Below are 14,198 nucleotides of genomic sequence, written 5' to 3'. Positions count from 1 at the left end.
CATGACATGGCTGGACATTGGAGTACATGCAGTCATCTGCTTGCCCTTGGGCTCATCAACCAGCTAGGACAGAAGTTTGTCATCATACCCTTCCCAAGAGCTGCTTTGCACAGATTTGAGCTAAAACACTTCCAGAGGGATCCCCAGTCTGATCTTCAGGCAGCTTGATTTCCCTCTCTTTCACTGCTAGGCTCTTCCTAGCTCTCAGGACAAGGGCAGAGAGCAAAGCAAAGGAACCAGACACTATGTGATAAACAGCAGAAATATTCCACAGCTTGCTGCCCTCCCTGACACCTGCTCTCTTGGATGTACGTTTTGCCCTGTATATCATCTCTAAATGGGAAATGGACAGGCATAGTTGTGCATGCATACTTCTGCCTTTCCATGCCCATTGCACCTGTAGAAATCGTGCCTTTTATGCCTAGTTAGCCCTGATAGCCAATGAATCAGTGAAATCCTGGGTGAGCACACTCCACACTCATAAATTAGATGCCAGCAACTTTGGAAATTGGCCCTTGGCATCTCGTAGCACGTTCCCTTCCACACCATTACTGCAAAGCTGTCACGGGATTCACTGGGGCAAGAAGCATTTCTAGGGAATCTGTGAGCCAGCACAAAATGCATTTTGACAGACTTTGCATAAAAATATGGTCTCTTAGTGTGCAGGAACTTGTTGTGCCAACTTTGTCAAGGGTGGTTTCTTCTCCTTGAGCCCACATACACTCTTCTGCTTTCAGAGCAGGAGCTGTGATGCTCTCTGGGGAAGCTCCTTCCACCTGGAAGGATCAGGATCTTCTCTCCCTGCCTCTACAGCTGTCCATTTCTTTTCAACATGGAGTTTAGAACTAATTTCTCCTGTTCTCCTTACATCTACCTGTTAATTCGGCTCACCCTCTGCTATGAGTTCTCTGGCTGAAATTTATTCACCAGGCAATGTCATTATGACTGCTTTGCCTCATTTCATTCTAAAAAAGAAATACTTTTCAATCCAGTTTCTATAGAAGCCTCCGTACAAAATAACATTTTGTTGTATGCTATGGAGGAAATCTGCAAAGCTTTTACAGTGCTGCATGCAGGATGTTAATTCCAGCTGGTGAATATGTTTCTCTGGAGTCCTGCAGCTCTGTAAGTGGAATTACTTTGATGACTAAACTGTTAAATCAACACTTGTCTCACTGTCTTTAAAAAAAAAATTAAATCAACCCACCTTCACCTGCCACTGAAACAAACAGAAAACAGATAAATTCGGATCCCTTGTTGTGACTCATCATTTTCAGCAGTTACCCAATGCTGGAATGATTACTTTTTACTCGTCTGTGAATAGTTTTAAATTCACATTTTATGGCAGACATAATAGAGGCAGAATTTCCATTTTCTTCCTACTTTCATGTGTTTCTGCTATTTGAAAAGATTGCAGAAACAGAAGAAATGGATGGATTAGCATTGAGAGTGCGACAGAGGTGCCAGATAAAGCTGGGACACAGCAATAACCTCAGTCCGCACAAATGGAATAGCACTGCTATCTGGTGGCTGCTCCATGACTCATGGAAAATGCTTTGGTTGTCTCAGGCCTCTATTTGGAGGACAGGTATACATAGCAGAGAAGGTCTGCAACAGAGCTGATCCAAGCCAAGAAGCCAAGGATTAGCCAGGCTGCAGAGCTCAAACTCACTTTGATTGACAGGCAAGAAAAACCCCAGCAAGGAGCACAGTTGGGAGGGATGTAATGGGAGAATATATTTGCCAGATTGCTGGGGGACAGGGAGAGGTTTGCAGAAAGTTGTTTTCATCATGACAGTTTCCTGATTGTCATCAGATTTCATTCTGCAAAAGCCAAACCAGATAATATCGGCGTGTCCCACTTGTAACAGCCTCGGAATTGAAAGCTGTCATGTTGTTGCTCAAAACATGCTTTTGAAAAGAAAATGGATGTTTCTTTTGTTAAAAGAAAAAAAGAATATTGTTTTAAAGAGCTGACACCTGAACTAAATGTTTCAATGGTGTTGAAATGTTACACTTTGACCCGAGATCAATAGAAATGTGGGATGTGGAGAGGGTTTATTTAATACAGTATTTCCAGCCTTTTCAGTCCTATCTTAGTCTGGTGTCAAAATCAGGCTTGAAAAATATACTTTCAAGCAGAACATCAGGATCCCAGGCAGATTTAGTCAAGAAAGTAATTTGGAAGAAAATAGTTTAATTAGAAATAATGCAGACCATTACTGCAATTTAGGTTTTGGCCATGCAGAAATGAGCCATGGGATCCGTACCCAGAGGGATGCCCATGAGTAGGGCTGCTCCCAGTAAAACAGCCTGTGTCCAGCCAAGACCATCCATCTGGGGTGAGGAAGTGTAATTCTGTATCGATGAGCAAAAGATGTGTCACGAAGAGGTCTGGACCTGTGAGCTGAAGATGTTAATTACAACAGACCCTTACCTCACCTTGTGTTAACCATCAGAATAAATACTGTTATTGACCGGGGTGAAATAAAGCAGTGAAATCTATTCTGCAGAGATTGTCTGAGGACTTTCAGGCCCATCTAAGGAAGCCTTGCTTTCTCCTTGACAGTTTAAAGACCAGACATGAACAACTGCTGCTGTGACTTGCTGCTCTAAATATAGAATAACACAAATTATCACATGCTGACAGGTTTCAGTTCCATGGATGACTCTGCCAGCAAGGCCTTTGAAAGCATCTCCACTCGGTCCTCTCTGAACCAAGCAGATAAGCTCTCTGTGACTAACATGGTGAAACCAGTAGGTTTTTTCATTGTATAAGCCACCTCAACTCATGCTCTTCCCTTCCCTTTTAGGATAAACTCAGTCCACATGAGCACCCCACTCTTTGTTGTCACATGATAGATGCTGTTCTCATTGACATCACTTGATGGGGGAGAATTAAACCCCTGTGTTAGACAGCGCCTGATTTTTCTCTTATAGCAACAACTATAAATCTGGGCCTGGCACTCTTCCATACACATAAATCTGGCCCTGCAGACCACCAGCCAACGTGTTTTCCTACTTCCCACACAATTAAAGGTGCCAAAGATAATTTTTTTCCCTCTGAAGTCACACTTCTGACAATTTCACATAAACAGTATCACGGAGGGAAAGAGTCAGCATCAGATCAGCAAGTCATGAAATGTAGCAACGTTGAGATGTTTTGCATTCTGGCATTTCATGCAATTAACCTTCTTAATGCAAATTTATTACAACTTTGAAAAAAAAGAAAGCCTCAGAAAGCATTAGAAAAAAGCATTCCAACCATTTCAATGCTAATCCTCAAAATATTATTTGGGACATTTGTAGTACAATAATTTGTGTCATCTCTTTATATACAGATTTTGAATAGCAATTGGCTGTATCAAATGCTCATTGTTGTGTGCTGCAGAGCTGAGTCCTTTGTACTCCGCAAAGGAGGGCAGTGCCTGCTAACCCATCACCGTAGAGGATTGTCATTAAGATTCAGCAACAAGTAGACACATTTAACTCTCAAAAGCAGTAGAATCAGTCCTCTTCTCCACTTACCCTGCAAAGCTGGGTCTAACTAGGATTTCCCTTGAAGGATCACTAAGTCAGAAGCAATTGAAAGTGGGGTCTTCCATACTTGAAGAACTTACCAAGCAACAGGAATAAGCAATAGGCTTGTGTTTTCATAAAGAACCTAGCTGTGGGATCAGCTGGAATAAAAGGAAACTGATTTGCAGGTGCACGTAAGGGGCAAAGAAGGTGGTGATTTAACGAAACCACACTTGTAAAGCAGACTGTCAGGACTCAAAAAGATTCTGACCTAACACGCAAGGAAAACAGAGCAGGCAAATGCAGACAGGGTTTATCCATCTGGGACAGGTTGGTTTGTGTTCTCTTTATAAAGTTACCATGTTGAGAATGCCTGGAAAATCCTGGGCTGTTTGTTTTTGTTGTATTATCATGTGTCCCTGGAGATGTAACTGCAAACCCCGAGAGAGCAGCTCATACCATGAAAGTTAGGCAGCTACCCCAGGCACCAAATTAGGAGTCTTATCACCTGTCCAGATAATCACGGAAAAGAGAAAGGGCACTTCAGCTTGCCTAGGATACAAATTACCCTCCACAAGCACTTATCTGTCACCACTGGTTTTATGGGGAGCCTGAGGCGATCGGAGCTGTGTTGAGTGAATCTCCCTGATTCCCCAAGATCATGGGGTAGAGGCATGGGAAAGCGCGTGTTTAAGCCATAGGAGAGCAGCTGGACCATGGGCCTGTTTCTGTGATGGCAAAGGACCCTCTGCCCACAAAACATGGCATAGCAGAGCACTCCCACAGCTGTCTGAGATGTAAGATTTAAGTCTGTGACTTATCATGAGCTGACCTTTTCCAATGTGCAATTATTCAGCCAGCAAACTCCCAACCAGCAGCGTTTCCCTCCATGTCTGCTACCCAGAACATGGCAAAAAGCTTTTATTTTTCTTCATTTTGCATCATCTCCTGGCAGAATCAGCATTGCAACAGGGAACAGTTTGTTCCGTTGAATCTCTCCCTGCTGATGCCTCATATCCTTTTACTTACATGGCTCCATTAATGCCTTGCTTTGAGCACATGAATGCAGGTATTTTGTGAACCTCCTTCACTCCAGGGACTAGGATAACTCCTTATTCAGGATGGAAAAGCATATAAACAGAATATTTAATGAAATGACTGCGAGTGTCAGTTATACCTGAACAAAGAGTTGCAAATGGCCCTGTAATATGCTTTATACCTGCTTCTTCCTTTAGACTGCACTGCAAGCTATTTACAATTCACAATCCACACACCCCTGTACCTGAAATGCCTTTCTTTCTCACTTACTTCCTGAGTAGGTGACAGAGTCTAATCTCAGCACAGCCTCCAAAGCCACAGCAAACACAAATCTCCCAGAGATAACCAAAATAGCTGTCTAGTTTGTTTTCATTCTTTTGCAACTCAGTATTTGCATATTACAGTGGTTATTGGGGGGAAGAAAATTCATGGATGCAAATATGACATTCAGATGTTAGCTCCTCCATAAATAAGGTCAGCTGTGATGGGGACACTTGCTACTCTCCAATTATAGTTCTCCTAATGCGTAAATAACGCTAATGAATGGCATCTGCCATTGGAGCACAACTCATAAAGAAGATGTTAATTGAAGCCAACCCAGCTGAAATTTGCCCCTCTTGCTGTTTCTTGGCTTTTTGACTTGGAGGAGATTAAGATGTTGACCTGAACGTGGCTTGAATCACTCAGCATACATAGCCAGGCTCTTCCCAGCCCTCCTGGATCAAAATGTGTCCTGTGTCACCTTCTCCCTTTCCTGGGCATCCTTCCCAGCCTAGAGCAAAGAGTGGCCTAATTTTACAAACTGGGGCTAACCCAGCTCAGGTTCCAGCCCAGGCTCTGCCACCTGCAATTCAATCCCAGTGGAAAGGGGATCTTGGCCATTTCCAAACAGGACACCGGCCACCTCTGTGAGGACACGTTCTCTCAGCCCATCTCCAGGAGCTGACAGGGTAAATGACACTTCAGTGGGAGGCTTAGTGCCTCGGAGAGAGAGGGCTGACACAGTTATTGCTTGAGCCTGCCAAAGTGCCAGTGTTTGACCTCCTGCTATATTTTTCCCCGCAGGGCTGTATGCTTCCGATTACATAGCACTTGCAGATGGAGCTAATTGGTGACTCCTTTTTATCACCTCTCCGGTATCATCTGGATGAACTGGCTCTATCACTCTACAGCCCCAGAAACGTGAGTAGGGTAACAGGCTGAAGATGAGAACCCAGGGATGGCTGCCAAATCGTTCTGGGGCTTGTTCTGCGGGCATCTCAGTTCCTCACTAAGATTTTTATCCCCTCCCCATAAATCTCTATTTGCATCAGGTTGGTATTTCTTGCTTTTTTTAGAGCAGTGCCATGGCAGTTCCCCAAGCTGGAACCCCTGGCACAAGCTTCAAACAGAAACCGAAAGGCTCTCTTGGCCAGCAAGGTGATAATGGCGCAGGCAGCAACACGCACCGGAGCCTCTGAACACCTGGGTTCTTTGCCTTGGCTTTCAGGGGGACTTAAAGGTTTTTATGCCTCAGTTTCTCAGTTTGCAGCCACCTTGGTAAATTACTTGAAAGCTTTGTGGATGGGAAATACACAGCATCAGCAGCTTGCTAATACCAAGGTGCAGTATTTTGTTTTTCTCAGATCAGGGCAATAAAGTACTAATGCAAAGAGAAAGGCAGCAACAGATAACACTAGAAAAGAATTGACTTCCATATGGAACAATAACTTCCTTTGGGCTTTTCTCCAGCTCTACTTCAATAATCTCCCTTTTATTACCCTTTATATGAGTTTCAAGTTCCCTGGCTGCAAAGGCTGGCAGAGAGTGAGGCGGAGCTGCTCTCCTGAGACAGCTCTTTTGGCTTTCTCTAACCTGGTGACTGTAAGGTGCAGTTCAGAGCAAAGGCTGTGGTGAGAAATGTGGGCAAAGAGCAAGCCTGCCCACTGCTCTCCAACCTCTGTGTCCCTCCTTGCAGCAGCAATACGCACCAGTAAGCCTGGAGTTATCCAGTTGTATTCACTGGGGCTAAAAGTAAGTCAGAGGGCAAGCGTCTAGCAAGAACAGAGGACAAAAAGAAAGGCAGGAGCTACCTGCAGCTGAAACCTGAAAATGCTTGGCACTTGCAAAGCTGTGTTTACAAGCAGCATGAATAAAGCTGTGGATTGAAATCAGGCTTTGGATCAGCAGTAAGAGGGCAGCACTGCTGTGAAAGCCAGTGGCTCCCAGCACCAAGAGGAGCCTTCCAGCCTTATCTTGGCCTTGCCAGTAAGGTTTATTTACAGCTTCATAGGAGGAGAGAGCTGGGAGATGTCTGGATGGGGAAGGAATGGCCAGAGGGGAAAAGCAGAAATTTTCTCCCTTTTTAAGAAGACCCTGTGAGCAGTGAAGCATCTGGCTCCTTTGCTTCCCTGGTCACGCTGTATCACTGTAAGGGCTTCCCTCAGCAGCTCTGCAAAGCGGTCTGTATCTGGGAGAGCATCTCTCTCTTCATGCCCATGAGACATGTGCAGCGGTCAAGTGAAAACACAACTGAGCCTTGGGTTACTGATGAAGTCAGTGCAGAAGTCTGGGAATTTGCTTTAAGGCCTTTTTCCTCAAGCCTGCAGATAGCCGTTCATTCAGATCAGAGATTTCAGCCTGTAAGACTTTGATTTGTTACTACATTTAATAAAAAGCATTTAAACCCCTCACATCCAGCAGCCTGAAAACCAGCTCTCGCTCAGGCAGCAAAGTTTGGCTCTGGGGTTTGTGACCTGAGAGTCTCTCGCTTTATTCCTAGGACTTTCTTATTAAGAGCAGTTCACAAGCACAAAAGGGATTGCTAACAACTTTTGTATCACAAAGTTTCTCCTTTGTATTCAATGCGAATGGGGAAAAGCAGTCATACAATACAAAATGTGCTAATATACCATAATCTGCTCATATATTATAAGACTTGCTTATTGCTCTGGGGATTGATTTATGTTTAGTATACAAGATGCTGAGCATAGCGTGCCTTCCAACTGCTTGAGCACAATTATTGTATTGATTTGATGTGACAGTAGCTCTGTGTTTAAGGTGGTTTATGGTTTTTAATTTGCAGTTAAATAAAAGGATGTCTCCTCCCCAAGATGGCTGACAGTTGTTTATACACTGCAGCAGTTGATGAAGCAAACTTTTATTTGGCTTCATAAAACATACTTGTTCTGTCACTCTGAGGCACATTAGCTACAGTCCTCAGAGTGGGTTTCCTAGCGAAAGACAAAACTAACCTCCAGTCTGTTTTATAATAGGCCAGGTAACATCAGTGTTGCAATGGGACTATAATGAAATAAGTGAGCTAGCAATATTGTATTATTGATAAAAGTAATAGGGATAATATATTTCTGTAGCACCTTTCATCCTGAAGGATCCTGAAATGCTTTGGGTATTCACTTGTTCTTTTGCTCTTTCCCCCTTCCCTTCTTCTCTTTCATTGTATGTATGTAAATATATATACATATATTGTATTTAAACACTCCTCCCATGGTTTATATCTTCTCAGGTTTGCAGAAAGAAGGCATCTTGACAGCTATTCAAAATCAGGTACTGCACAACAGTTACTGAGCTACAGATAAGATTGAGCTATTGTCCATATTGTTCGTCACTCTAAGGGAATAACCCTCCTAAGGAAGATCCCTATTGCCTCACGCAGAAGCAGGAACCTCTTTATGCTCAGGCTGCTTGACTACACGAATCTGAGGTAAATGGAAAGATAACATTTTCTCTCTGAAAATGTGCAGCTGCTTTATAGCTTTCAGTCAGCGAAGGAACCATAAATAAGAGCTGGGCACAGCTTCTCCACAGACCATGCATGACAAAGGTAGAAGAATGATCTCCCTCCCACACATACCATAACCTCATCTCAAGTTCCCACTCTTAAACATGGAAAACTTCCCTTATCAGGACTGCAAAAGAAAGAGGAAAATCATCACCAAGTGCTCCCTTGAAAGCTTGATTCTTAAAGGTAATAGAATATTTTCTATCTTCAGTGTCTGAATTGGTCCTAATTCAGTACAAAGGCAATGGATATTTGCTACCTCCAGATAGACCCTCCAAGCTGAACTATCAGCCCTTGCTGCTTTGTTGCCTTCCAAGCTAAAGAGTTAAAGTTAACTGGAGGACATTTAAAACCAATGCATGTTTCAAGCTGAGATAAGGCTTGGTCTTGCTGACCTCCATCCAGCTGGCCTGCACCCAGAGGTATAACCTCCAAGAGATGCGATTGCCACCTCTCCATTACCTTCTTCATTCCAAAGATCCCTCCTCACATGAATGTGGCACGCAGAAACATAAAACACCAGGAGGGTCAAATGTTTCCAAATGTTGTATAACACGTCTCTCGAGCCTCCAAAAATTCCACAGATTCTGGGCTATCCATTCATCAACCTAAATTGAGCTCTCATGTTTATCATGCCATGTGTAACATGTGTTGATTATCAGATGATGTACTATAGCATATATACATCAGAATTACTGTGTCACCTTGTACTCGTTCGGACAGAAATGCAACAAAAATCATCTATAAATATCAGGTCAGACCCTGAAAATGGATTTGTTTTGACTGCAGCATTGCAGCTTTTACATGAATATTCCAGCAAGCAATTATACCAGGAATGTAGTAGAGACTAATATTGAATACTCCCCTCAAGGAGGCTATTAAGCTAGTCATCATTTGCCATTGTTCAATCCAGAGACCCGACTTAAGGAATTAGATCTACCCAGTGTAAGAACCAGTATGTGCCATGTGATCTCAGCGTCTACCCCAAACAATCAAAGTAGTAAATTAGGAATATCAAGCACACCAAACACTATTGGTGGCCAACCATTTGTAAGTAGCCTACGTGCCAGCACGCGCATTCATTGTCTGATCAATTTTTAAGGCAGACAGGACAATTACATCATCTAGCTGCTAAACAGGAGAGTTTAGATGCCTTAAATAGCATGACATAAACCATCATCCTGGTGCCGTGCATTGCTGAGATACTAGTGCACACACCCAAAGCAAAGTTTAGTGGTAGCTGAAGCCTCACTCAATGTAAGTTTCTGACATACAGACACATCTCTGGCAAGTTCTGCCATGAGTGAGATTGACGCCAGGTTGGCTCCACAAAGGGACAGAGGGGAAGAGAATGCTCTGAACACTTACACAGCAACAGAAACTCAGATTGAAGAAGTCTGTAACACATTAGTTATTGTGTGTCAGTTCTGAACTTCCTGCTTAATCCCAAATCTAATTTTGCAGAGAACATAAAGAATGAATATATAGTACCCAAAATATAAGTAACTAGTAGTGCAGAGTAAAAGAATTAAAAAGCTATTTTTCTTCCACCATGTACAGAGCCTTTATTCCCAAATCTCTTTGACTCCACACATAATAATAGCCTGTTATTTTAACTACAGGTGATACTTTTAAATGACTGATTTTTGAGCTATCCATTTTCCAACTCTTTGATGTTGCTCATAGTTTAAAACACATTTAAAGTGACACTTAGAAGTTTTCAATAATTTTTAAATACATTTCCAAGAAAACCCAGCTTGTAAAAGAATACACATTTATTATTCCTTTCTTAGCAGAAACCAGGTTATCAGCATGTCAGCATTTCCATGTTTTTCAAACTCCTGGGAGTACAAACCCCCCCAAAAATTAATGGTTGAGTATGGGACAACCAGAAGAAATGCTTGGAAAACAAGCAAGCCCACATGAACTTGATGAAATGCACTCATCTGGATTCAGGAAAACTGTAGTGTCCTACACCAGCTGTAGACGTGGCCGTATGTGAAATCTAGAACGTCATATGGACCTCAAAGTGCCACAGTTTTAACCCAGGATTATTGAGCTGAGAGACAAACTTACAAATATAAGAAAGGTTATTTAAAGACAAAGATTTATTTCATATTATGCAGGTGTCGGAGAGAGTCATGCGGTGCTTGGATTAATAATGACACTTTCTGTCCTGTGTGAAGAAATGACCTGGCTGAATTGCCCCCAGTTCTCTTAGCTCATGAGAACTTTGTTCAAACCTTGTGCAGATAAGGAAATAGCGAATGATAGCGGCTTTATGGATTAAGAAACAGCAAATTCCCACCTTGCTTAATCAAGACTGAGTATTTTCCTTCTATATAAATGCATGTGGCAGCCTCAGGCCATCCCCTAATTGCAGATACAAGACCTGGCTCCAAACTTTTCAGCAGACCCCTGGTAAACCACTCCCAGGCCCTGTGTCCCATATAGCTGCTAGCAGGAGCTACATAAATATTCCACAAACACTGCAGCAAAGGGTCCTATCCTCTCCCCACTGCCTTAACAGAGAGGAAGGTTTGGTAAATATTCTATACATTTTTAATGGTATCCTCCATTCTTGAGGTTGAAGCTGTTATCTATTCAGTCATAAAATGCATATGCTTTCGGGGTGAGCACAGAAGGGCAGAACGGGATGACCTCCAGAGGTCCAGCCTTCCTTGCATGCTTTGCTGGGGTTGCTGCAGTGGGGAGAAGGGGATGAGTGGGGCATGCAGCACTATTAACCTTGACATCATGTGGATGTTTGTTAAATTGTGACTTATTTTATACATGCAGATTGTGATAATCGTAGCTTACAGCCAGCTTGGGTTTTCAGCTGACAACCCGGACAGGAGCAGCTATTGGTACCTCTTGTTCATGGCACTTCATTTTCTCCCTCTTCATTTACATCTCCTTCTCCCATCTGCATTCCACCCAAAAAGGAGACACAAGTGCTCCACTTCAGCCCAAACTGCACTGGCTGAAGCATAGATGCTAGCACTAACAACACATGCAGCAATGAGGTCTTATTATTTCACTTCATTTTCATAGTTCTTTGAGCTGTGAAGATGCTTTTAGTCAGATAAAAAGAAAGAGCAGATCACTCCACCTAATAATTCAGATCCTGCTCAGTATTGCCCCAGCAGCAGTTGTATGGGCAGAACATTGAGGAGTGTTTTTTCCCACTGCCTCATATGATGACACCAAGTTTCCTTTGCAAGGAATCCAGGGCATACGTAAATCACTGTATACATGCACGTTCCTTGCACTCCTCAGAAATACAACCCTTATCACAGGGCAGCAGTCTCTAATTAGGAGGAACATGAAAAGACCTTCAGAGGATGTAAAGTGGGACCAACTTTGACTCCAAAGGCAACAAATACATACATGGTCATTATTGTAAACTGCTTTGTGATACAGGCCAGACCCATATGTCCCCATTTTAGGAACAGGGGATTCAGAAAGCACCTCAAACTTCACCACCTCTCCTCACAAGAGTTTAGGACCACAAGAAGACTTATGCAAACACAGCTCTTCACACAACACATGTCCCAGAAGCACCAACCAAGATCCCGTCACCCTCCTTCTCTTCACACATTTTACTTGGTTTCAGTGCTGAAAGCAGGGCCCAAGAATCAGAGCCTGCTGGGAACAAAGCCACACTGATATTGCTGTGTTTTGCTGCTCAAAACAGCAGACTTCAGCTCAGCATCAATGCAATGTTGTAGTTGCACTGTGAGATGTAAGACCACAAACAACAGGCGCAGGAAAAGCCTTTCCAATCCTGCAGTCAAATTTCCAGGATTACAAAACTGTTCTTATTCTACACTGGGGAAAAACAAACCCTATTGAAGACGTTTGATGCCAGAAGAACCCAAGGCCATATCTGATTCAGTGACTTGAATCTCAGGGCTTGCCTATGCTGTACAGTGCCTGTGAAATCTGAAGCAGCATATCCACACCAGCATGATTCCCAAACCAATGTTCGCTTGCTAAAGAGAGTTATTCCTGGCCAATGCAGACATGGTGCTGGGAGCCATAGTGGTGTTGTGCAGTGCTGTGCTGGGTATGTGTACAAACATATGTGGGTGCTAGTATACCTTTGCTTCATGCAGTATGGTGCACATGAATACATTTCCTGCAGTACTTTTCCTACAACCTGTCCAGATCAGGACACTATCTGCTGCTTTAATTCTCCCTCCCGCTCTCAATCTCTCTCAGAGATCCTTGACTCAGAACTGATCCTGAGAAACCAGCTATGAATACTATTATGAACACTCCCATGAATATTTCCATTTCTTTGCACAAGATAACTTGTGCTGTGACCCTTCAATTTTTACTGTATCATATAGCCCCAGAAGCAGTCACCTAAGGCTGTACAAAAAGACAATCTTGACTGCAAGGAGCTGGCTGACAAAATAGATGAGAGAAGTAATTTCCTTCTTGTTCACACAAAAGGTTATTAATTACGCACACGCGTTCAGGTCACGAACACAGGCACTGTAGTACTGTCGTGCACCTATACTGGGAATTACCCAAGGATTTAGCCCCTGGGAGGGTAAATCGAACCATTTCCAGACAGTGAGGGGTGGCCAGTGAAGCCTTTGCGTTTCTGAGAGGCAGTACCACCCATGGGAACCCTCCTGGGGCTGGTGATCATCCTGTGCCCATTCCCTCAGTGACAGCATCCTCTTCCTTTGAGCTCCGTGCTACCCTCAGGGCAACACTTCAGCCTCTTAGGAATGAAGCAATGCAACAGCTGATAGGCATGAGCATTGGAGACTGCCAAGGAGCCTCCAGCAATCCTGATGATGTTCTTTATACAGAGCCTTGGCTCCAGTATTGTCCCAGCAGTATGACCCTGGAGCTGCTGTAATCCTGGAAGTGCTGGCATGGGCAAGAAATCAAAGTCAAGCTTTTACTTGCCCAAAGGTTACTTTTCCACTATTTGGATCTTTCCCATTGCCCTAGTCCTTAAAGACAGAAGGTAAAACTGTCCCTGAAGAGCAGCCAAGGGTTGCATGTTATCTCTCCCTTAGGACAGGCCTGGAAGTCACAGGAGGCAACCAAATGAAGATGTCTGAGTAAAAGTCCAGGGTGAAGAGCACCAAAGGAATGGGATACTGTTATTCTGGGTGAGCCATGCACTAAAAGTGCATCTCCAACCACACAGACCCAGCAGCATGCAAACAGATTGTAGCTGGATTTTTCTGGCATTCCCTTCGGGAGCAGAAAGCTTCTATTTGCAAAGAGATCACAAAGCTGGGGATGATTTTAACCTAGAAAGGAGACATGTAAAACTACGAACCTGCTCCCATTGCAATCACTGCAGTCAGTGTTTTGTCTTTAGTTTTAAGCAAAGCAAGCTCAGACTGTTAAAGTGGGGTGAATTCTGACTTAATGCTCCTCTTGTCTCCTCCTCCTTGGGGGGGGGATGCTGAAATAAGTCTCTCCATCAGCTCCTGCTCTTAGCCACATGGATTGACAGAACTTTTCCAGAGACAGAAATCTCATCCTTGGGAAATATTTTCAGACACAAAAACCAAATAAAGCTACATTTGGAAGGACCAAATGAATTGTTTCCACACATCACATAAGGCTGCCTCTACATTAGCATTTTGCTTCAGAGAAGGAGTGGGATTTTGGAGTAAATCTCTCAGTCATCAATTTACCAGGCATTGGCTCCGTTTGCAGAGCTGTTTTGATGCTCATGAACTAGATTCCTTTTGGAAAAAAGTAAACCAGAAGCTCAACTCCAAATGTGCATCAAATGTACTCCAAACCCTAAGGCAGACATAAGTCGCAACAACCAAGTTGATGCCTGGCCCTCCAAACAGCTCTGAATCACATGTACAAT

General features: G+C 43.4%; 1 protein-coding gene and 1 long non-coding RNA gene across 10 annotated transcripts in view; one reads left to right on the top strand and one right to left on the bottom strand.

The window, feature by feature from the left end:
* Positions 1 to 14,198, bottom strand: part of AKAP13 (A-kinase anchoring protein 13) — a 468,794-nt gene that overhangs the window by 190,751 nt on the left and 263,845 nt on the right. The window lies entirely within an intron of this gene.
* LOC133265676 (uncharacterized) lies at positions 5,422 to 6,118 on the top strand. Its single transcript, XR_009742065.1, has 3 exons — positions 5,422 to 5,507; positions 5,623 to 5,739; positions 5,895 to 6,118. It is a non-coding gene; the product is annotated as an uncharacterized LOC133265676 (long non-coding RNA).

The sequence above is a fragment of the Pezoporus flaviventris genome, unplaced genomic scaffold, assembly GCF_033815535.1.
Source record: "Pezoporus flaviventris isolate CSIRO_AGI_PZ_B2104156 unplaced genomic scaffold, CSIRO_AGI_Pfla_v1 ptg000006l, whole genome shotgun sequence".
Classification (NCBI taxonomy): domain Eukaryota; kingdom Metazoa; phylum Chordata; class Aves; order Psittaciformes; family Psittacidae; genus Pezoporus; species Pezoporus flaviventris.
Note: the sequence above shows the minus strand (reverse complement) of the source record. Positions and strands in the feature narration are given on the sequence as shown.